Source organism: Anabrus simplex, chromosome 2 (genome assembly GCF_040414725.1).
Source record: "Anabrus simplex isolate iqAnaSimp1 chromosome 2, ASM4041472v1, whole genome shotgun sequence".
Lineage (NCBI taxonomy): Eukaryota > Metazoa > Arthropoda > Insecta > Orthoptera > Tettigoniidae > Anabrus > Anabrus simplex.
In genome coordinates this window covers 375,159,624-375,185,890 of record NC_090266.1, presented here as the reverse complement: position 1 = coordinate 375,185,890, position 26,267 = coordinate 375,159,624, and the positions used below count along the sequence as shown (strand labels likewise).

At 39.3% G+C, this 26,267-nt stretch overlaps 1 protein-coding gene across 1 annotated transcript in view; it reads left to right on the top strand.

The window, feature by feature from the left end:
* Positions 1 to 16,049: 16,049 nt before the first annotated feature.
* LOC136863553 (uncharacterized) overlaps positions 16,050 to 26,267 on the top strand; it is a 452,780-nt gene continuing 442,562 nt past the window's right edge. The window contains exon 1 of the mRNA XM_067139933.2: positions 16,050 to 16,567. The gene's annotated coding sequence lies outside the window, so the exon portion shown is untranslated. The remainder of the gene's footprint in view (positions 16,568 to 26,267) is intronic.

Genomic DNA, 26,267 nt, shown 5'->3' with positions numbered 1-26,267 from the left:
CCAGTAAATCTACGTACATTTTTTAAACACCTTCCACTACCACCGGACTGAGCCAAGATCGAACCTGCCAAGTTGGGCTCAGAAGGCCAGCGCTCTACCGTCCGAGCTACTCAGCCCGATTCATCATCATCATCATCATCATGATCATCATCATTCTGTTGCTCCGGGCCTTGATATAAGCAGGTTAAGTATATTTCTGAACTACAGTCCAGGTGAAGGATAAGAATCACTCGTTTTGCAGCTCATTCTGCGAATGACGATGGTGCCATTAATGAAGATGAACCCGAAATGTTTACTAAAGGTAAATCAGTTTTGTGTGTGATAATCTTTGCTTCACTTTAAGGACTAGGAAACATGCGTTTATCATCTCGAATATTTCCGCATGTGAAACCTTTCCGACTACTACTACTAAAATGTTTACATTCCTCCCCTGAAGGGGGAGGCGGGCCTCTTAGACGGTGACGCCGCCTCTCAGGCCGGGAAATTTGTTACGGTGAAGGACATGGTCGGAGAAGGTGAGGGGGTTGGCGGCCGTTGCCTGTACTAGGAAGTGTCCCGGCATTCACCTTAGTGCAGGAGAATGGAAAACCACTCTCAGGACCAGCCGACGGTGGGGACAAGCCCCTCTCCGTCCCTCGGTTTTTTACACCAACCATACATGTTTCCGTAAAAATTGCGGGTTCAAATGCGGCTCAAGTCGGTCGCCTTTATAGGGTGTTTCAAAAGTAATAACTCCGTCTCGTTGGGTTTCGGCACATTAGAGAACTTCTGCGGGACAAAATTCCGACACCCCAGCGTCTGTCAAGAATTAGGATTTAGTATGGACGTAAAACAATGATTATTATTAGTATTATTGTTATTAGTATTAGTAGTAACAGTAGTAGCTACTACTACTATTGTAATGCAGATACAAAGCTAATTAGGGTAATAAACCAAACGAAATGCAATTACTCTGTATCGAAACATCGGAGACCACGGATCTCTTATACTAATATATGCAGAAGATTTCCCTGAACAACCTCCGACACATTTCGTCGGTGGATTTCGGGTTCACCCTGTACCAGGTGGCTCTCGAACGCCGTACTTTCTACTTATAAATGCCCCGCATGCACAAATGATGAATGGGATGTCTACCAACTGATTTTCACAGCGGAACTACTGCCAGCGGGCAGGTTACGTCAGAATATGAAGAGATAAGAAACGGAGTGTCGCTCGCAGCATGCTACCGGTCTAATGCACCCCCTGCATTAGTAAATATCGTTTTCGACCGCATAGTTCTAGGCTGGTGTATGGTGGTGTATGGTACCACCGCACTATATTTGCTGTCTGCATATCGGCAATGGCTAGTGTGATCACCAGCGGTGAATACATAGACATTATTTAAAGCTGGACAGCCTGGTCGGAGTGCAACAGAAGCCCCAAACAGACATACGCTTTCTACAAACTTATTTCGCCGAACAGTATTCGTTTTTATTCCATACAATCAACTCTTTTATCGAGTGGAATGTCTACACGTGTCTGAATTAATAAGTTATTAGATTTCATTTATTGCATCTTTGGCATGTCTACAAACTGTAGCGGCGGTTAGGGGGTGGTGTGAAGAGGGACGGTCGCTTCCGCCCCCACTTTGTAGAGTAAATATTACATTTTATTCCACTTTAGCCGGCTGGAACAATGAATTATTTTTAAAAGCTATTTTTACAAGCCTTGTTGTCTTATATGCTAAATATTTCCTTTATTGTATAGCGCTACGGCAAGTAGTGGAGACTGCATGTGCTGTGAGGAAGGGTAGTAGGGGTACATACTTTTTCTGCCGAGGTCGTGGCCACTGAGTTATAATTCACCCGCTTGCCGCGCGCATTCGTCAGTCTGGCAATCTCTTTATTGTCTGTTAGTTTCTTAGTGTGCATTCAAATACTAAATGATTTTTAATTGCATAATCATGGCGTACATCTATGTAATTGTACCGGGCGATCTGGCCGTGGGGTTACGGGCGCGCAGCTGTGAGCTTGCACTCGGGAGATAGAGGTTTCGAATCCCACTGTCGACAGCCCTGAAGATGGTTTTCCGTGGTTTCCCATTTTCATACCAGGCAAATGCTGAGGCTGTACCTTAATTAAGGCCACGGCCGATTCCTTCCCATAAGTTCTATCTGTGTCGGTGCGACGTAAAGTCAATTTCAAAGAAAAGATATATTTAATTATAATTTCATCGCGAGAGAATACCAACTTTGCTCTCACCGGACTAAATTATTCCATTTGTATTATGTTATTTTATATGCAAATGTAATTAATCTGCCCCGTGGATTATTCATAATAATAGTTTTTTTGAGATTTTGATTCAATGCTGTATAATAAAATTTTCACCAAGTCTCACAAACATACTAAGGGGCATTTACTTAATAAATAACATAACACAAAGAAATAATTTAGGAACGTTGGTATTAGCTCCTGTTGAAATACGATTACAACTGAATAGTTTTTTTTTACAATTGGCTTTACGTCGCACCGGCATAGTTATAATTTATGGCGACGATGAAACAGAAAACGCGTGGAAAGGAAGCAACCGTGGCCTTAAATAAGGTACAGCCCCAGAACTTGCCTGGTGTGAAAATGGGAAACCACGGAAAACCATCTTCAGGGCTGCTGACAATGGGATTCGAAACTACTATCTCCCGAGTGCAAGCTCACAGCTGCGCACCCGTAACCCCACGGCCAGATCGCCCGGTATAATGAAATAGAAGTACGGTATGATTGTGCAATTAAAAATCATTTAGTATTTGAATACTCACTAAGAAACTAACTGACACTAAAGAGACTGCCAGCCTGATGAATGCGCGTGGCAAGTGGGTGAATTATAACTCAGTAGCCACGACCTCGACAAAAAAATATGTACCCCTACTACCCTTCCTTACAGCACATGCAAAGTCTCCACTACTTACCGTACTGCTATACAAATTGGTTAGCCGCGACGAACAGATTTTGTGCGTATTTCCGGCAATAATGAAGTTCATAATTAAGGAAAATAAACGAAGGAATTAGCAGATAAGATAACAAGGTTTGAACAAACAGCTTTTTAAAAATAATTCCTAGTTCCAGCTGACTAAAGTGGAATAAAAATATTATGTTTACTCCACAAAGTGGGGAGGCGGCCTACTGTCCCTCGTCGCCCCACCCCCTAATCACCGCTACTGTTGGTAGACACGCCAAACATGCAGAAAAGGTAATCTAATAACTTATTAATTTATACACGTGTAGACATTCCACTCGATGGAAGAGTTGCTTGTATGAAACAAAAACTAATACTGTTCGGTGAAATACGTGTGTAGAAGGCATACGTCTGTTTGGAGCTTCTGTTGCACTCCGACCAGATTGTCCAGATTAAAATAATGTCTGTATATTCGTCGCTGCTGATCACACTAGCCATTGCCGACATGCAGACAACAAATATAGTGCGGCTGTACCATACACCACCCTAGAACTACGCGGTCGAAAACGATGTTTACTAATGCAAGGGGTGCATTAGACTGGTAGCATGCTGCGAGCGACACTCCGTTTCTTATCTCTTCATATTCTGACGTAACCTGCCCGCTGGCAGTAGTTCCCCTGTGAAAATCAGTTGGTAGACATCCCATTCATCATTTGTGCATGTGGGGCATTTAAAAGTAGAAAGTACGGCGTTCGAGAGCCACCTGGTATATCTATAAACAGTGCTGTGGGCTCATATTCGTTAATAATTTTGAATTTACTTTTCTGTTTACTTTTGCAGTCGTCCTTTATTATACGAACCAGGTACGGGTATTTCGTTTACACATGTTTGAGCCAGGAGGGTGCAAGTACAGTAGACCTTCGCGACGCCTATATCCGGAGTAATGTGATAACTAGAGCCCGGATTTCCATGCAAATGCATGTTTTTAAATAAGCTGGTTATGCTACATTTCTCAAACTTTGCAAATATTCCTTTTATGACTTAACGATTCCAAATAACCGCTCTTTTTCCCTGCATGTTTGTATGTTTTGGCCTTTTTAGAAGAAAATTCATGCATAATGCATATTTTGAAGGTGTTGGATTTAATAGTAAATATTTGTACGTTTAATATTGCATATTATGACCTATTCTGACTGGCGCATGCATAATGTTAACTTGCATGGTAGTGCCTTTCATGAATGTCAGTGTGCAGAATTTGCGACCGTTTTTCCACGTTATACTGTATGTCTACTTCGTATTACTGAGGGACGGAGAGAATGTATTCCTGGCACCCTATGTTACAACCAAAGTTTGTACATACGGTGGAGGTCCTATAATCCAATTAAACAAGCACTGTCTTATCTGTTGCTTGAATAAACATTTACGTAAGCCGGAAGTCCCCACGTCGATCCCTGTAAATTCTTAGAAATAAGGTGTCCCAGTTATACATTGCTATAAATTGAACCTTAAATTGTTCATTACTCATTGACGGCACATTTGCCGGTCTATGTTAGACGAACAAAACAAAACTTGTATCACACTTCTGTGACTCAGCGTTACTGAGATAGCAGCTTACAAACCTTGGTTTTGCACTGAACCCTCTTCCGTTCTTATCCTGGAATTTCCTACCCGGAATTCTCACTCGTCACACATCTTCGTTACCGCAGCAGGCAATCGTTACAAGTTATTGAGGATATTAAAAAATGTCTGCAATCATCGCATGGAGAACTAGGCTAGCTGCGGCAGCTAGAGAGAGGTCGAACACAGTGATCCGTTCAAATCCTGACTTTGACTTCGTCAAGCTTAGGTCCTATATAAGACGTATTGTGGTGAAAATGCAAAAGACGTACAAATTGACCTCACTTTGTCCCAAATGTCTTCATTTAAGTATGCACCTGCCACTTCTTGTGACGTAGAAAGATCATTTTCTGTGTTTAAGGATATGCTGACAGATAACCAGGTGAGCTTAAATCAAGACAATTTGGAGAAATTACGGTAGTTGTTGTACAATGTTCCAAAAGGAATTGAATTTTGATAGTGCATATTTTCCAGTTTATTGTACATGTTTTGCCATATGACAGTGCATGAATGCATACACATATTTTGAGATTCGATAGTGGATGGGAATACGGGCTCTAGACTGATAACTAAATATTTAATTAATTTGGTGGATACCATAGTCTGTGTTATCTCACTAAAATGTTAACTTGCATGGTAGTGCCTTTTATGAATGTCGGTGTGCAGAATTTGCGACCGTTTTTCCACCTTATACAGTATCTGCACTGCAGATTACGAGGGGCGTGTGGTCAGCACGACGCATCCTCTCGGCCGTTATTCTGGGCTTTCGAGATCGGGGCCGCCATCTCACAGTCAGATAGCTCCTCAGTTCTAATCACGTAGGCTGAGTGGACCTCGAACCAGCCCTCAGGTGAGAGAAAAATCCCTGACCTGGCCGGGAATCGAACCCGGCTCAGACGGTAGAGTGCTGGCCTTCTGAGCTCAAGTTTACGGGTTCGACTTCACATCAGTCCGGTAGTATTCGCAGGTAGATCTACTGCCACGTAAAACAACTACTTCGAGACAAAAGTTCCGGCACATCAGTGGCTCCGAAAACCGTAAAAACTATAGTTAGTGGGACATAAAACCAGTAACATTATTATTAACTAGAATGAAATTTATTCACCTTCCAGTCAAGAGTAAATAATATCGACTTCAAGTCACTGTCATAGTGGTCTGTACTGTAGTGTAAATGAAGTGTAAAGAAGAAAAAAATATGAGAGGAAACATAATCTATATATATAAAGTAGCTTGTCCTGACTGACTGACTGACTGACTGACTGACTGATTCATCATCGCCGAGCCAAAACTACTGGACATAAAGAAATGAAATTTTGGGGATATATTCATATTACAATGTAGGTGCTCGCTAAGAGAGGATTTTTGGATATTCCGTCCCTAAGGGGGTGAAAAGGGGGGTGAAATTTTAAAATGAGTGTGTCTATATCTCAAAACTTTAAAAGTTTATAGATGTCAAAATTGGTATTTAGAATCTTCTTTAAAAATAAGGAAACACGTATTTTTTTGTTTTCAGACAATCCCAATAGCAGGGGTGAAAAAGGGTGAAAAAGGGGTTGAATGCCTTTAATCAGGATACCTGTACTTATATCTCAGAAACTGAAGATATCACAGACCTCAATTTTGGTACTTTCGATCGCTGTCAAAAATAAAGAAACAAATATTTTTTGTTTTTGGAAAATCCAATTAATGCGAGGGTGAAAGGGGGGTGAATTTTTAAAATGAGTGCATCTATATCTCAAAAGTTTTAAAGTTTAGAGATGTAAAAATTGGTATTTAGAATCTTCATTATAAATCAAGGAACACGTAGTTTTTTGTTTTCGGAAAATCCCAATAGGAGGGGTGAAAAGGGGGTGAAAATTGGGTTGAATGCCTTTAAAGAGAATACATATATCTTAGAAACTGAATATATTACAGATCTGAAAATTGGTATTTGGGATCTACTTTAAAAATAAAGAAACCGGTATTTTTTCGTTTTTGGAAAATCCAAATAATGGGGGGTGAAAAGGGGGATGAAATTTTTATAATGAGTGTATCTATATCTCAAAACTTTTAAAGTTTATAGATGTAAAATTTGGTATTTAGAATGTCCTTTAAAAATAAAGAAACACGTATTTTTTGTTTTCGGAAAATCCAAATAGGAAGGGTGGAAAAGGGTGAAAAAGATGTTGAATGCCTTTAATGAGGCTACTTACATTTCAGAACCAGAAGATATTACAGACCTGAAAATTGGTATTTGGGATCTACTTTAAAAATAAAGAAACAGGTATTTTTTCGTTTTTGGAAAATCCAAATAATGGGGGGTGAAAAGGGGGGTGAATTTTTAAAATGAGTGTGTCTACATCTTAAAACTTTAAACGTTTACGGATGTAAAAATTGGTGTTTAGAATCTCCCTTAAAAATAAAGGAACACGTATTTCTTTGTTTTCTCTAAATCCCAATAGGAGGGGTGTAAAAGGGTGAATAATGGGTTGAATGCCTTTAATGAGGATACATATATCTCGGAAACTGGAGATATTACAGAACTGAAAATTTGTACACGGGATCTCCTTTAAAAATAAAGAAACACGTATATTTTTGCTTTTGGAAAATTCAATTAATGGCGGTTAAACAGGAGTGGCAAATTGGGGTGAATTTTTTGAAAGACTATATCTACAGAATATCTGAGAAGCGTAAAATGTTACAGACGTAAAAAGTGGGTATTTGGAATCTCCTGTAAGTGAAAAGAAACATAGGTGATTTGTCTTTGGAAACTCCACTTAAGGGGAACTAAAAAGTGGTGAAATTTTAAAATGAGAATTTCTACAGTATATCTTAAAAAACTTAACATGTTACAGAAGTGAAAAATGGTAATTTTTTAATTCTATTAAAAATAAAGAAACGTGTATTTTTAGTTTTCGGAAATACCACTTGGGAAGTGGGGGAGGGGGGTAAAAGTGACTGAAAATGGTGTTGAATTCTTTTAATAATAATGTTATTTGTTTTACGTCCCACTAACTACTTTTTAAGGTCTTCGGAGACGCCTTGAATTCTTTTAATTAGGCTACTGATATCTCAAAAAATGAAGATGTTACACACGTGAAATTTGATTTTTGGAATCTGCTTTAAACGTAAACAAACACGTATTCTTGGAAAATCCAATGAAGGGGGTTTGGGGGGTTAAAGGATTGAAAAAATTGACTTAATTGTATGAGAATACATACATCTAATAAAAACTAAAGTTGTTACAGACGTGAAAATTGGTATTTTGATCTCTTTTAAAAACAAAGAAAAGCGCGTTTTGGGGGGGGGGGGAATAACCTCGGGGTGGGGGGAGTGAAAAGGAGCTGAATTCCTTTCATGAGGACACATAAATCAAAAACTAAAGAGGTTAGAGTGGTGATAATTGGTATTTAGAAGATCCTTTACTATTAAAGGAACAAGTATTCTTTGCCTTAATATCACTTTGTGAGGGGGGGGGGGGAGTGTGAAAGGAAGTTAAAGAAAGTGAATTATTTTTAAGGGGATACTTATATCTCAAAACTGAAGGTAATAAACGTGAACATTAGTATTTGGAATCTCCTTTAAACATAAAGAAACACACCTTCTTTTAATTTTTTGGGGGGTGGGGGTAAATAAACTTAACGGCGGTGGGGTGTAAAAGGCGGTGAGACCAATTGATTTTACTGTTCATAATGTACTTATAAGGAGCCTCCGTTGCTCAGGCGGCAGAGCGCCGGCCTCTCACAGCTGGGTTCCGTGTTTCAAATTCCGGTCACTCCATGTGACATTCGTGCTGGACAAAATGGCGGCGGGACAGGTTTTTCTCCGGATACTCCGGCTTTCCCTGTCATCATTAATTCCAGCAACACTGTCCAATATATGATTTCATTTGTCACTCATCGATCATTGCCCCAGAGTGGAGCTTCGGCAGCCGGCACAATTCATATTGTCGCCGCTAGATGGAGCTTTATTCATTCCATCCCTGATCCTGTCGAATGATAGGAAACAGGCTGTTGACTTTCGATGTACTTATTCTGATCATAAACCGATCATTTTTAATCTTTCCTGGGTTCTTTTTCAACAGCCATCTTTTCCTTCGGAGAACGTTCTTAGATTAGAGTAGATTCTCCTGGCATATAAATAAAAATTTAAACACATTTGAAATAAACGATAGGAATGATATTGACCGTCAAATTGTTCACCTCTATAATAAGGTCACTAATACACGGAGGTATGTCATTCGTATCGCCAGAAATCCCGCTCACTTGCCTACGCGCGACAATGGTGCTGGCCACATTTTCAACAATGACAATGGCAGCAGATGTAATTTACCGCCAAGTAGCGGTCTTGCATATTGCTGTGGGGTCCAGAACATATAATAATAATAATAATAATAATAATAATAATAATAATAATAATAATAATAATAATAATAATGTTCTGGACCGTCGTCACATGTGCGGACCACGCTGGAAACGGGTCCTGGACGGCTAATGACTAAGAATGCAGTCCGGCCGCGGGTTCAGTAGGCTACCGCCAAGGCACCCAAGACGACACCACGACAGATCCCCTGAAGGATTTGATTCATATTAAAAATGCTTATAGGAAAAGACGGCAAAGATTTAGGGACCCAACTAACTGGGAGGAATACCTGGACCTAGCCCAGGAAGTACGAAATCGTTTGCTGGAAAGAAAGATTGAAAAATGGGAGGAAACTTGCCGTAATCTATTAGAAAACGAGTCAGATCGCGAATTTTGGCGGATTCTCGCAGAAAACTGGTCAGATCGCGAATTTCGGCGGATTATATATCTAAAACAATAAGCATTCAATTATAAATTTCAGTATAATACCGTAGCGAAGCACGGGTATCTTGCTAGTCTATATATATAAAATAACTTGTCCTGACTGACTGACTGATTCATCATCGCCGAGCCAAAACTACTGGACATAAAGAAATGAAATTTTGGGGATATATCCATATTAAAATGTAGGTGCTCGCTAAGAGAGGATTTTTGGATATTCCATCGCTAAGGGGGTGAAAAGGGGGGTGAAATATTAAAATGAGTGTATCTATATCTCAAAACTTTTAAAGTTTACAGGTGTAAAAATTGGTATTTAGATTCTTCTTTGAAAATAAGGAAACACGTATTTTTTTGTTTTCAGAAAATCCCAATAGGAGGGATGAAAAAGGGGGAAAATGGGGGAAAATGGGTTGAATGCCTTTAATCAGGATACCGGTACTTATATCTCAGAAACTGAAGATATTACAGACCTGAAAATTGGTACTTTGGATCTCTTTTAAAAATAAAGAAGCACGTATTTTTTTGTTTTTGTAAAATCCAATTAATGGGAGGGTGAAAAGGGGGTTAATTTTTAAAATGAGTGAATCTATATCTCCAAACTTTTAAAGTTTGCAGATGTAAAAATTGGTATTTAGAATCTTCATTAAACATAAAGAAACACGTATTTTTTTGTTTTCGGAAAATCGCAATAGGAGGAGTGAAAAGGGGTGAAAAAGGGGTTGAATGCCTTTAATGAGGCTACTTATATCTCAGAAACTGAAGATATTATAGACCTGAAAATTGGTGTTTGGGATCTCCTTTAAAAATAAAGAAACACGTATTTTTTTGTTTCTGGAAAACCCAATTAAGGGGGGTGAAAAGGGGGGTAATATTTTAAAATGATTGTATCTATATCTCAAAACTTTTAAAAGTTATAGATGTAAAAATTGGTATTTAGAATCTCCATTAAAAATAAAGAAACACGTATATTCCGCTTTCGGAAAATCGTAATAGGAAGGGTGGTAAAGGTTGAAAAAGGGGTCGAATGCATTTCATGAGTCTACTTATATTTCACAACCTGAAGATATTACAGACCTGAAAATTGGTGTTTGGGATCTCCTTTTAAAATAAAGAAACACGTATTTTTGTCTGTGGAAAATATAATTAATGGGTGGGGGTTGAAAAGGGGGTGATTTTTTAACATGAGTGTATCTATATCTCAAAACTTTTTAAGTTTATACATGTAAAAATTGGTGTTTAGAATCTCCTTTAAAAATTAAAAAACACGTATTCTTTTGTTTTCGGAAAATCCCAATAGGAAGGGTTTAAAAGGGTGAATAATGGGTTGAATGCCTTTCATGAGGCTACTTATATTTCAGAACCTGAAGATATTACAGACCTGAAAATTGGTATTTTGGATCTACTTTAAAAGTAAAGAAACACGCATTTTTTCGTTTTTGGAAAATCCAAATATTGGGGGTGAAAAGAGGGGGTGAATTTTTTAAAATGAGTGTGTCTACATCTTAAAACTTTAAAATTTACAGATGTAAAAATTGGTAGTTAGAATCTCCTCTAAAAATAAAGGAACACGTATTTTTTTTGTTTCCCGTAAATCCTAATAGGAGGGGTGTAAAAGGGTGAAAAATGGGTTGAATGCCTTTAATGAGGATACACATATCTCATAAACGAAAGATATTACAGAACTGATAATTTGCATATGGGATCTCCTTTAAAAATAAAGAAACACGTATGTTTTAGTTTTTGGAAAAGCCAATTAATGGCGGTTAAACAGGAGTGACAAATTGGGGTGAATTTTTTGAAAGACTATCTACAGAATATCTTGGAAACGTAAAATGTTACAGACGTAAAGAGTGGGTGTAAATCTCCTGTAAATGTAAAGAAATATAGGTGATTTGTTTTTGGAAACTCCACTTAAAGGGAACTCAAAAGGGGTGAAATTTTAAAATGAGAATTTTTACAGTATATCTAAAAAAACTTAGCATGTTACAGAAGAGAAAAATGGTATTTTTTTATCTCTATTAAACATAAAGAAACGTATACTTTTAGTTTTCGGAAATACCACTTGGTTGGAGGGTGGGGGGGGGGGGGGGGAGTAAAAGTGACTGAAAATGGTGATGAATTCTTTTAATTAGGCTACTAATATCTCAAAAATGAAGATGTTACAGACGTGAAATTTGATATTTGCAATCTGCTTTAAAAGTAAAGAAACACGTATTCTCGGAAAATCCAAAGAAGGGGGGGGGGGGTGAACGAATTGAAAAATTAATTGACTTAATTGTATGAGAATACATACATCAAATAAAAACTAAAGTTGTTACAGACGTGAAAATTCGTATTTGGACCTCCTTTAAAAACAAAGAAGAACGCGTTTTGGTGGGGAAACCATCTTGGAGGGCGGGAGTGTAAAGGAGTTGAATTCCTTTCATGAGGACACATAAATCAAAAACTGAAGAAGTCAGAGTCGTGATAATTGGTATTTAGAAGATCCTTTACTATTAAAGAAACAAGTACTTTTTGCGGGAAAATTCACTTAGGGGAGGGGGGGGGAAGGAGTGTGAAAGGAAGTGAAAGAAATTGAATTATTTTTATGGGGATATTTACATCTCAAAACCGAAGGTAATAGACGTGAACATTGGTGTCTGGAATCTCCCTTAAACATAAAGAAACAAGCATTCTTTTAAATTTGTTGGTGGGGGGGGGGGGGTGGCGGTAATTAAACTTAACGGCGGTGGGGGGTGGGGTGTAGAAGGAGGTGAGACCAATTGATTTTACTGTTATTAATGTACTTATCAGGATCCTCCGTTTCTCAGGCGGCAGCGCGCCGGCCTCTCACAGCTGGGTTCCGTGGTTCAAATCCCGGTCACTCCATGTGGCATTCATGCTGGACAAAACGGAGGCGGGACAGGTTTTTCTCCGGATACTCCGGTTTTCCCTGTCATCAGCCATTCCAGCAACACAATAATAATAATAATAATAATAATAATAATAATAATAATAATAATAATAATAATAATAATAATAATAATAATAATAATAATAATATTCCGGACCGTCGTCAAATGCGCGGACCGCGCTGGAAACGGCTCCTGGACGGGTAATGACTAAGAATGCAGTCCGGACGCGGGTTCAGTGCCACCAAGGCACCCAATATGACACCACGCCGGATCTCCTGAAGGATTTTATCCATATTAAAAATATTATAGGAAAAGATGGCAAAGATTTACGAACCCAACTGACCGGGAGGAATACCTGAGTCTAGCCCGGGAAGTACGAAATCGATTGCTGGAAAGGAAGATTTAAAAATTGGAGGAAACGTGCCGTAAAATCATAGAAAACCAGTCAGATCGGGAATTTTGGTGGATTCTCGCAGAAAACGAGTCAGATCGCGAATTTCGGCGGATTATATATCTAAAACAATAAGCATTCAATTATAAATTTCAGTATAATACCGTAGCGAAGCACGGGTATCTTGCTAGTTTATAATAGATTTCTTTTTTCTTTTCCTTTTCCCCACGGCACTTAACGCCCTTGAAAGGGCCTTGGCTGCTCAGCCCGAAGGCCTGCAGATTACGAGGGGTCGTGTGGTCAGCACGACGCATCCTCCAGGCCGTTATTCTGGGCTTTCGAGACCGGGACCGCCATCTCACCGTCAGATAGCTCCTCAATTCTAATCACGTAGGCTGAGTGGACCTCGAACCAGTCCTCAGCTTCAGAGAAAAATCCCTGACCTGGCCGGGAATCGAACCCGGGACCTCTGGGCGAGAGGCGGGCACGCTACCCCTAGACCACGGGGCCGCATTGACTTCTTTAGAGAGACAATTTCCCATAGAGATATAAAATAGAGTATGTAGCTGTCACCATGGTTTAAGAGTTTGCATGTTAGTTTCCTGCCATGATGATCTGCTAACAAGAAAATTAAATCCTAATACAGAAGTTGGAAAGGGGTGCACTCTGCGTCGTGAAGGCAGCTGAGAAGAGAAGTGGGTTCGAATCCCATTTTCGCCTTTCTATTCCGTAGTTTTATGCCTCAACTTCAGGCAAATGCCGGGATGGTACTAGGCATTGGGTTACACCATCTCAATCCAAAACTCACTTTCTTACAAATACATGCACCAGTAGAGAGACCGCAAACTCCCCAAGTCCTCATACAAACTGTTGACCAAGATGGTGCAAGATCCTTACACCTAGCCTATTTAGAAATCTGCCACGCCCACAGTAGGTTAACTCCGGAGACCTTAATATGAGGGACAGGCAGTTGAATAAACAGGGTTATTTAAATCTGTCAGATGCTATTCCTTCTAATTAAAGATGCGAGATATCTCTGTCAGCGATTCTCTCAAGGAGTTGCCTAGTATCGATCTTAAATCATTGTTGTGATTGTAAAATAGAATGCCCGAAGTAAACGATCTTCTCTTTACTCCGATATAAAAGTAGAAATTATGTCCTCTTATGAAGATTGAGATTTTAAAGGATGCATGCAACAAACTGCAAAATATGAATGTTGATCTTTTATGCAGATAGGTGTAGGAATTATCATGAAAGACACACAATTGATAGTTCTTTAGAATTGTTCCGAATTCTCACACTGCTCAACTGCAAAGAATGCCGTTCATGCATCTACGATTGCTTAGCCTGAATAGGTAGTCGCTTATTGCTACGAAAAATAATTGTTCATACGTAGGGACTACTTAGTGAACGGAATGATGTAGGAGCAAATAAGAGCGCGGCGGCGCCGGGCTAAGCAAGGCAAGGCTGCTAACGAGCTGTGCTCACCCCTCGGCGCGTGGTGCGTTGGGACAGATATTGATGATTCCCAACGTTTTGAGAGAGAAAGAGAGCGTTTAATATAAAGAGTGAGAGAGGGAATTGCTTGTGTGACTTGGTGGGGCTCCGCATAATCATTGTTGCCAAATTGCCAACGTACCCCAGTATAAAGGACTTTACTAGCTGGAATGTTGATAAATTTGTACCTATGTCCATCACTTGGCCAGCTACTTCTCATATACGGTAATGAATGAATGCATGAGGTATTCTAGTGCAGGTATGAGAAGCAGTCCAACTACAACGAGCACAAGAAAGTAACACAACGTGTAGAGTACATTTACAGCTATAAGTGGATAGTAAATATAGAGATATGCGTCCTATCAAAGTATATGTATATAATGTCAATAGGGCTACCGGAAGTACTGGCTACATGCGCTAGGCTACGAGGTCTTATCATTACACACATTTCTGTTGTTAATGGTTCATACTCTGAAGTAATATCGAAGTAATTACACAGTTAGGATGCGAATACTACGACGACGGAAATCCCTTAAGGGCTCATAACCATTGAATAATTATATGAAAGGACAGTTTCGATTTGCTGCTCGTTAATGGCCTAAAATCCACCTGAAAGCACATCACCTTTCCTTGTATATCTGCCCATAATAAGTCCAAATATGCCAAAAATATTCTGCCACCATATCATTTTTACGAAAGGCTTATGCACCATATCAGGTGTACGAACCAATTTCCCAGTCATATTTTAGCACTATACCCTATATAGTACAATATGACAGCGCATCCTACTTGCGATCCTCAGTTCCTATTTAGATCCCAACTAAGCTACATCCCCCCATTGCCTTAGGCGTCCACGAAGCTCCGAAGGAGAGATGAGCATAATAGGATCGTTCCCAGCGGCACAGTACAGTAGCATTTTGACAATCGGGGTGGGACGATTTTCTGAGATTTATTACTTTAAATCCCATGATATAGCAGAAATGCGCAGGGTTTCTGAAGTGAATTTGAAATTCTATCAACATTTTTGTCCACAGGTATTAATTAGTCTCGCGCTTGGTGTGAAAAATGTCACCAGACAGGAGCGTAAGCCTCACTGAACAAGTTTTTCCTACTGCACTTGTAGAATCTGTGAATAACAACGGATCCTACGCTTTGTTATTCTGTATCTTATTCTTTCCCACTCCAGATAAGAGGATCAACATGGGAACAATTGTTTACATTCCACGGATAATATAAATAGTATCAATGCATTATAATATAAGAAAACACAGTACTGCAGTGGGGTTTAGTTCAGATTTAAATTCTTTGGAAGGATTAGGGAAAATTATTTATTTCTAATGTATTTGAGATCGAAGAGAAGTTTAAGCGGTAGCGAAAACTTTTAAGTGTAATTTTGAATGAATAATGCGTTACTTTACGGATTCCTAATTGATCATGCACATTTTTATCCAGTTTGACGAGCTTGTAAGTTGTTCAGTGAGGCTTACCGCTCCTGTCTGATGACATACGATACTTTTTCGTCCCCACTATAAATCGACTTAATCAACAAATTTATGTTAATTAGGAATTTCATGGCAATATGATGCTTTTCACTCCTAGTGCCCCGCAGACTGATTGCTAGTGAGGATGAGATTGATTCATAGTAACTGTCCATGCTAAACAATCAAAAAATAAATCTGTCATAATTTTTATCCTTACGCAGTCATGTAACGGGAGTCTAAAACTGAAATTTCTTAAGACGCTTACGCGTTTCTATCGGGGGACACTCAAAGTAAATTTACCCGCATTTAATTTATTCCATTTCCTTCCGAGCCCGACGATAATTTTGGAGGAAAAAAAGATCCGCTCTAAACTGTCAATAATTCATACCGCGGTATCGTCTGTGAGCGGGTGGGCTTATTACATTTGGCAACAATGTATAAAGGTACGGATATTTTGCCGTGTGAGCGCCTTTCAGGGGTTTTAGCTTCTCTTCCTGAGTTTATAATGTGAAACCGTATTCATTAAGTCAATGGCAGTGTTAGATTCATCCCATATTATGAGTGGTCTCCAGAAATGATCCATGAATTGGTTTAGAGTGCAATTAATCGTATGCGGATTGTTATTAATGTGTCTGTCAGATTGAGAGGGAAGTTGAAGTCGATGTCTGATGGAGTTGTGCGAGAGCAATTATGGTTTGCAGATGCATGGAGGTGAATGTGGAATTTCCTTAAACACTGAAATGTACCATTACAAGAATAGTTCTACTGGCGTGCAGCTGTGGTGGAAGTGAATGAAGATTGCTTCCTTAGTTTTCTTCCCAACGAAAGTGTCATGTCGGCAAATCATTGTGTTCTGTGTTAAGGTTTGATTAAGAATGAAGATGACAAATTATTAAAGTATATATTACGGTCGTGATAAACTTTAATTATGTATCCGTGTATTTGACTGAATTTCTTGAACGTCATTGGTTATGGAGGTACGTACAATTCAAAAGTTTTCCTTGTGGAGTAGAAAATAACCTGTGTCAATAAATGCACACGTAAAATGAAGGCTCGGGGTGTGAATGTGAATGAATTGTCCTAAATCTTACTCAAATGACCAAGTTACTGAGTTTCTTCCAGACACCGATGTTTTAAAGTCCCTGTCCTTGTCACAGTTGTAAACACAAACCAAGATTGAAGAGCAGTGGTGTAGAGATTCGCTTATTCAGAAAGAGAACAAAAGTGTTATTTACACCCTCGTGATATTTTAATTTGATTGTTGAATACAATGTGACGTTTATAGCTAATCATATGGTGGCAGCATCGGTATTTAGGTGAAAGGGGTCTTGATTTGACAGGTTGAGTGAGGTTAGGTTAACAAGGTAATATGGCCAAGTTATGTGTTTTTGAGATGTTGATTTTTGATATTATCCGATAAAAAGTCAGTATCTCAAATATATATGTAACTCCTAACATACATTTCTGTCGTCAGTCACGGCAGGATGGATGAAATGCTTGTTTTAAGTAAGTAGGAAAGGATGTGCAAACAGTATAGCCTAGAAGGAGAAACCCATTTTTCTCATGTTGGGGAAATTTAGGATAGGCCTAACATAACTTACTTTTGATTTACACAAAAACAGGTAATATAAGTTAGGCTTAACGTACTTTTTATTTACTCAAATACAGAGCACTGATAACTAGTTTGCAGGCAGCTTATAGAACTCCTAGAATTTATGTTACTCTTCCTGCATTATGGAAGAACAGGTTGCATGACACTTCCTACTGACCAAATTAGTTTGCATTCTAACCTATTAATGAATAAAACTCCAATGTCTAATTATAAAAAACAGCATAACATTAAAAAAATAAATATGGGTATAAACTACTAGTAGGAAGGCACTGAAAGGAGAAATTTGGCTTAAATTAAAGAGTAAGGTGGTCAAACACTACTGTTGAATTTCATAGTGTTATAGTGACTTAATATTTAGGTTCCTGAATGTTAGCTGTTTATTATAATTAGATATTGGACTTTTAGGCATTAATAGGTTAGAATGCAAACTAATTTGGTTTGTAGGAAGTGTCGTGCAACCCTTTCTTCCATAATGTAGCAAGAGTAACATAAATTCAAGAGTTCTATAAGCTGTACCCCTAATGTTGTATGCAAATCTCATAGCATAACAGTTGTTCAGGATAGTATACACTTGTTCCTCACTGAAGTAAGTTTGCGTTCTAACCTATCAGTGCCTAAAAATCCGGACTCTGACAATAATACCTAGGATATGCAAGCAGTTTCCTGTTTTTAAAGGGACTGTAAATAAATGTGGAGCAGTAAGGAGTGGAGGGGAAGTTTAGTAAGACATCCTTGAAGATTTTAGGAAGATTATGGTGATTATTGTTTTAAGAAGTATGGGTTATTTATAATTGGTCACTTGATTACTGGTACATAGATTTTAATAGCACAGAAAAGCAGATAAGGACTATTATGAATACTTATGACTGAATTTTGTTGTGAATAGGAACTCTCAGTATGATGGTGTATAGCTCAATGATTTCAAATGAGTCTGTATTGGGTGCGAATAAAACTACTATTGATGTTGGTTTAAATAATGCCCGTTGGACAAAACTTTCACATCTGTGGAACGACTTGTTTGTTTACATGCTCGCGACCTTCTCGGGAAGGGGATGTTGTCAAGTGGTGGAGTGCTGACAAACTCTGTACTTAGGAACTAATGAGTGAGTGGAGCTTCGATAGCTGGTGGTGGTGATTATTGTTACACGATTGGTGAGGAGTTGTTCTTGCCATGTGGACGTTAGGATAGGACCTGGACAAGACCAGTGACCGGGGGTTGAGGGGCGTAAGCCCCAGGTTAAAAGGCGCGAAGTGGCCCTAGTAGTTTTGTATGGAAACAAGATTGGTCTGGACTGTTCTTGCCGTGTGGATGTTAGGATATGATCTGGACAAGACCTGTGATAGAATGACAGCAGCGCATTCTATGAGGTCTAGTGTTTGGAATATGAATTACAGGTTCCTTGTGTACTTTTATTCGCTACTTCTCATGTTACATTTTCTTGCGCTTTTATTGTGCTGGGGTTGGTAATGGATTATGATTAACATTATTGACGGAAAGGAGATCACGTGCCACATTACATTGGCCAATAGAAATGCAAGTAGCTAGTTCAGAAATGAAATGGCGTGTAATACTCTTCATTAGGTTATAAAAGTAAATTTACTTCTTGGGGCGGGATGGTGGGTTCCTGGACACGCAATGAACACATCTCTCCTCTGAGATGCACTCCAAGTAAGATTTCATAATTTCCACTTAGTTTAGAAATATGTTCTCCAACGGGCTGGACTATGAGGTTTGGTGTTTGGAATATGAGCAATTGTTGTTGCAAGTGTGTCAACCTGCTGTGTTGAAAGAAGTTGAATGACAGCTCATTATGAGTTCACTCAAAACCCGTACTATAAGTGCGTATAAGTTAAGGAGTTTAGACCAAAACACAGTTAAACCCATATTTTAATGTTTTCAGATCAGTAGACAATTGACAGACACATTAATTGCTGATAAAAGATTAGATGCATCCGGGAGATAGTGGGTTCGAATCCCACTGTCGGCAGCCCTGAAGATGGTTTTCCGTGGTTTCCCATTTTCACACCAGGTAAATGCTGGGGCTGTACCTTAATTAAGGCCACAGCCGCTTCCTTCCAACTCCTACGTCTTTCCTCTCCCATCGTCGCCATAAGACCTATCTGTGTCGGTGCGATGTAAAGCCACTAGCAAAAAAAAAAAAAATAACCTTAGACAGACATACCATATTTGGTACTGACAGTGAATGTGAGGTTATGAACTATTGCGTTATATTAATTATATAAGGAGCACTCGAATGAGTATTAAGTTTGTTGTCCCAATTTACATTGTGCTGTATTCTGTTCGAGTCTTTATTCTGTTCTTGCACTTTAGCAGATGGTAGCGGTCGCACTTTTCCTTACACAGTGTACAAACACAGTCATCTGTTGGATTGTGGAATTTTGTCTTTGCGCATATTTTGTGGTGGAAGCCATGTATTGCATATCTTGTTATGACATGTCTTTGCTCTTGAAGTTGCTTGGTCCAGTTTCGATCGATCATGGCGTCATTTCCGTAGAATTCTGGGTCTATTTCCGCGCGTTTCTTGAGAAGTTTTTTCTGAAGCTCTTGGAATGGGCCGGTAGATGGCAGTGGTAGATTGAGTCGTAGATCCTCAATGAAGTAAGTTTCCCGTGCCAGTACATAAACAAGTCTGGAGGGTGCCAGTTTGCCTACTCCTAGGGCCTTCTTCAGGAACCTTGCTTTGACCCTTTCTATCCTCTCCAAGTCACCGATTGTCAGGTTATCCCATATTATTTCGATTCCGTACGAGACAATTGGGGTTATTGCGGTCTTGAATAGAGTCATCGCTGTGTTAAGGGATAGCATAGAAATATTCTTGATATTGTGGATGGCTCTGATTGCTGCTGTCGTTCTGTCTATGACGTGGCTGTTGAAGGATGCCATGCTCGTTTGGAACGTGATGCCCACGTATTTGAATTTCTTGACTATTTCTAGTGGTTTATTATTTAATGTTATAGCGTCGTCCTTGGCCGCCTTGCCACCTTTTCTGAAGACCATCTGTACTGTCTTTTCCTGGTTAATTTCAAATTTGTTATCTGAAGCCCAAGCTTCTAACTTCATCACTGTCGACTGTAGTTCTGCTTTTGAGCTCGATCCCAGAGCCATGTCATCAGCGTACATTATTAGAGTAGTCTCAGGGGAGTCCGTCATTATCTGTGTGATATCTGCTGTTGCTACGTTGAATAGTAGCGGGCTTAGCGGGTCTCCTTGGGGTACCCCGTTTGTTTGAATTACTTTCCCGGATGAGGATGCTCCATCTTCAATTTTGATTAGGTTGTAGTCTAGTATGGTCTCAACGATTCTCACGAGCGTGTTGTCACCAATCATTTGTTTCAATTTTCCTATCAGAATATCTCTGTCGATAATATCAAAAGCCTTCTTATAGTCAACAAAGAAGATGTAGTACTTCCCTTTTGGATGCCTCAGTGCCTCTTCAATTTTTTCTTTCAGGCATGCTGCGGCTTGTAACGTGCTTTTTCCTTTGCGGAAGCCTAGTTGGCATTCTGGTATGAATGGGTCTATTTCGTTGTTCAGGCGATTCGCTACAATAGTTGCAAATGCTTTGTATAAGTTGCTTTCTAGAGCTATACCTCTATATGAGTCGGGGTTGTCAGTTTCTCCTTTCCCTTTGTACAAAATCTTCAGCGTTGCCGTTCTCCAAACTTCCGGTATTTTGCCTAAATTTAGACATTTGTTGAATAGTTCTGTCCAAAGCTGTAGTAAATGGTCTTGAGTACTTTTTAAGTGTTCTGTATATATGTTGTCCGGTCCTGCTGACTTCCCTTTTTTTCCTTTGCTGATTACCATCTGTACATCCCCTGTGGTTAGTCTAATTTCGTGTTCTGGATCGATAGGGTGGTTTGCGGTGTCACCTTTTGCTCTGCTGTCCCTGTTTAGAAGCGCTGAGAAGTGTTTTTCCCATGTTTCCATTGGTATTTCCCTCGCTCTACACTCTTGCTTTTTCTTGAGGGCCCGAAATGGGTCTGTTTCTGCCTCGACTGCAATCTTCTTGGCTTCTGCTTCCAGGTATTTAGCTCGCTTCTCTTTTAGAAGTTTCCTGTAATTTCTTCTTTTGATGGCATATGCTTCCAAGTAATCAGCGGTCTCCATTTTTCTGGCTGAGTATAACGCGCGTAAGGTGTCTTTTCGTGCTATGTAGCATTGCCTGTCAAACCACTTTTGCACTCTCCTTTCTTTCACAGGCAAAGCGGTTTCCTGTATCAGATTTGTAGCAACTTCTACTGCTTCATCTAGATGTCCTCGAGCTACAAGTGCTCTTGCTTTTTGTATATTCGGGTGGTTTTGCAGTTTCGTTCCATCAATATTTCTTGAAATTGTGATGCTTTTATCATCGGGGATTAGTGTTTTCCGTGACTCTTTGTGTTCAATTTCTGTGCAGATGGGTATATGTTTTCTGATTGGCGTTGACCCTGAGGACCATAGACCTTCCTGTTTCCTTATCATAAATTTTTCACCTCTGTAGAATAAAAGATCAATTGCACTAGAGCCATTTGGTGCAACGTATGTTTTAAGGTCTTTTCTGTTTATCATTGTGTAACCTTCATCCCTCAGGATTTGAATAACTAACTCCGATTTTGCGTTCGGCTTGTCTATCCTGCAGTTGAGGTCACCCGCGATTATCACTTCTTCCGCAGTATTTACTTTCCCTATTGCATTAAGTACTGATTCTACTACATCTTCTATTGAATTATCTGGTGCAATATATATTCCTATTAATGTTAGGTCAGTGGTCTTAACTATGATTGTATTTTCACTTCTCTGGATTTCATGTACTCTTCCAACAGTTGGTTTGAGGAAGCATGAGACTCCTCCAGCCGGTCGACCTCCTGTTGGCGTTGCAAATGTGTGGTATCCATAGAATTTTGGTAGGTCTATTGGTTCTATCACATTGAATTCAATTCCATTGGATTTTTAGGTATTAATACGTTAGAATGCAAACTAATTTGTTTGTAGGAAGTATCATGCAACCTGTTCTTCCATAATGTAGGAAGAGTAACATAAATTCTAGGAGTTCTGTAAGCTATAGGCCTGCCCTAATGTCTATACAAATCTCGTAGCATTCCAGTTTCAAGTTTCATAGCTTACAATAAAAAAAGCCAGAAGACAGTAAGGTTCGCATAGGCCTAATTGTTGTTTATAAGTTTCATTTCCGTATTGATGGATATTACTTTACATAAAAACAATATATATACAATTCTCCACCTTATCAATACGAGTTTATTTTACATTACAAATATTCAAGACTAGTTTCGACCCCTATGGGGTCATCCTCAGTAATTGCCTAATTGCTCGATTTTGCTTATTTACTGATCGAGGTTTATAGATGTTAACTTTATCTGTATTGCATAGTATAGTTTCAAGTTTCTTTGAATCATTTTTAAATTCTAGTTTTCAAATTACGTCTCTTCATTCACTAAGCACTAACATGTTTGCTTTTCAGTCAACTTTTTTATTTTCCTACAATAATGTTTCTCTTTAGCAATATAAAGATGTATTTATTAAACTTGGGAGCAGGAATTCATCCTTTATCCTCATACTCTTGCCTGTTATTGCATTTTCTCTTCACCTAAAATTTTCAAACTCTCCTCATTTTAAGAATATTCTTTACTCATTACTCATTGTTGGCATTTATAATAGGGCAGTGAAACGCTCTCTGTTTGTAGAATGTCTACTGGACCTTTGGGGAAATACAACATTTTTCTTATGAAGGAAGCTTGTGGTTTATGACTGCTAGCTACTCAAAGAAGCAAGTTATTTATATTTTTGAACATGCATTGCCATTAATTTGAAACCATCATGTGTAGCTTAACACTACTACTGTATAACTAATTTAGTAAGAGACTTGGGAGTTTGCATTGCCTGGCAATCATTGTTTGATTGGTAATACTGATTAGGAATATTACAGTCTGTTACTTTTCAACAAGTATTTTCACTCTCACTCCAGCCTGATCATTACTTCTGCCTGCATTACCAAACTTTCACCACATACACGTATGCACAGAACGACTGTCCTTTGTTTACGTCTCGCAGCCTTCTTATGCGACCGATGGAGTCGAGCGGTGCACGAGGTTGCCAACCTCTCTAGTTAGGAACTGCTGGGAAGCCAGTCATATGGGGACAAGCAGAGGGGGTCCGGTAGGCCTCTGCTTTCCTGTGGAAACTCCATTGGTGTGTACTGGTTAGGGGAGGACCTGTAGTAGACCATTGAATGGGAACAAGCAAAGGGGGCTTCGGGGCATAAACCCCCAGGTTAGAAGCCACGAAGTGGCGTTAGGCCTCTAGCTTCCTGTGGAAACACCATTGGCCTGTACTGGTTAGGGTAGGGCCTGGACAAGACCATTGTGCTTTTATTGTGCCCGGATTGGCAATAGAATCTAGTTGTTATGATTGATGGGAATGGCGCCACATGCATTATTACGTTGGCCAATAGGAATGGAAGTTGCTGCTTCACAAAAGGAAAATGGCGTGTATTGCTCTTCTTTACGTTATAAAAGTAACTGTATTTCTGGGGGTGGGGTGGTGGGTTTCCGGACATCGCAAAGAACTCATCGCACCTCTGACACTCTTTCCAAGCAAGATTTCATTAATCTCTACTTCCTTAGAATCTCACAAACATAAGGTAGTACGGAATAAATTTTTATGGATGATTTTCCATAATTTTCCATTTTCATACCATGCAATTACGACCTGGGTTACTTCCATACCAATCCTAGTCCTGGCCTATCCCATTGTTGCCATGAGACCTGTCTGAGTCGATATATAAAAAAGTACCACACAGAACACTGTAGGTTAGAGTAGATTTTATAGTTCCTTGACCTGATTCACAGACTGATCAAAAGCAGACCTGGGATCAGGTTCTGGAGTGCATGGATTTAAAACATTAAGTCTCTTCTTGGGAAAATATGCCACGCTGTTCCAAACTGAAATAGGCCTCTTGGCTATATGCAGTCTTGCAATGCACGTATGAATATAAGAAGAACTTTTGTCAACAAATGTTCTTATATTCCCATACAGCCAAGCAGCTCATACGGCTTTACTGTGTTCCAAAGTGACTTCTAAACTGGTAAAAGAATATGTCAGTACTCTGTTGAACCTTGGAGAACAGTGATGTATGTGTGTTGTGAATCCCAGGTCACACAGGCATTGAGGGAAATGAAAGAGCTGACAAAATTACCTGGCAAGGATCAGCATCATGTTTACTAGGACCAGAACCTGAGAATACCTAAGTGCTCCATCAGCGAAGTGATCACGGACTGGTTCAAATGATCCAGAGTTGAACACCTCAAGAGGTGGAAAGCAACAACTGATATCAAGCATGGGAAACTATTTATTATTATGATGATGCTTATTGTTAGGGGCACCGAGCTCGATAGCTGCAGTCGCTTAAGTGCGGGCAGTATCCAGTATTCGGGAGATAGTAGGTTCGAACCCCACTGTCGGCAGCCCTGAAAATGGTTTTCTGTGGTTTCCCATTTTCACACCAGGCAAATGCTGGGGCTGTACCTTAATTAAGGCCACAGCCGCTTCCTTCCCACTCCTAGCCCTTTCCTGTCCCATCGTCGCCATAAGACCTATCTGTGTCGGTGCGACGTAAAGCAAGTAACAAAAAAAAAAAAAAAAAAAAAAAAAAATATTGTTAGGGGTCTAACATCTAAGGTCATCGGCCTCACTATTTATTAAGGGACCGTGAAAGGAAAAAAAAAACCCGAAACATTACATAGATGCAGTAGAATTCATTTCATTCATAGTAGCTTTACTCTGGAAAGACACAAACAAAACACACACATGTGCGAAGAAGCATTTCATATAAAATGAGAACTCTAAAGAACAGCCTAGAATGCACATAATGCAGGAAGGAGATTATTCATCATATAACCTGCTTATGAGAGGCTCTGGCCTGCAAGGGGTACAATACATTTAGAAATATGATCATTGAACCAAAGGAATTAAACAGACTCGTTACTGGGACTGTTCGTTCTGGTTAAGAACATGGAAATAATGGACTGATGTTAATATCAAACAGGGTAGTACCTTATCAGTATAGACTGCGGTACATCCAAAACAATGCTGATGGGGCTTTCTTTCCAGTGTGGCAAACATGGGTCACGAGCAGAGTCTGACATTGTTCTCATTTATTTGTGATAGGTGTGTACTATCATCTTTCCCATCTGACCTCCTTTGGTCTTCTCTTATTCCCACAGTGGTATTGGTTATTCATAGTCCTGGATGATTGTCAGTTTTGCCTTTCATGGTCCTCCTTCATTGGATCTCGGTATCCTAATTATTTGATAACTTGAGCCCATGGCCAATTTTTTCCTAGTCCACCCATCCCAGTATTGCTGAAAATGTATCAGTGTTAACATGATGTCAAAGCGCTAGTAAAATCCCCGAATTCTTTGAGGGTTCCTATTCCTTCTCTTTCTTCTTTGGAGAAAAACATGACTTGATAATAGCATCTTTATTGTTCAAGCTTTAGTCATGATTCATAGAAATTTAATTTTTGTTTATGATATACACTACTATCTATGATAATATATTACTTCTTAAGTATATTAATACTTAAGAGCTGACAGGCATAATTAACCTCATAGATCAGATCTGCCTGTATGAATATAATTAAAAAGTGGACAGATGTGGTTTACCATTTTCACGCCAGGCAGATGCTGGAGCTGTATCTTAATTAAGGCCACGGTCACTTCCTTCTAAATCTAAGCTCTTTCCTTCATATAGATGGGCTGCTTCATCACCACTCCCAGTTACTTTATATTCCTCCTTGGCCCCAGATGAGCTTCTTTGATGGGAGGATCAGCACTTGTCTAGATACCTGATAGATCATCTTGATGTAGGAATTGACTTTGATTATCCTAGCAGCTTCTATCAACAGTATTTTGCTAGAAAGGAATGTGCTCTTGGATGAAATTATCCTTACATTGCTCTGTTTTCAGTCCAACTTCATTTTAAGGGAGTGAAAGCTGGGTTGACCAAGGATATCTTATTCATAAACTGGAAGTAACAGATGTGA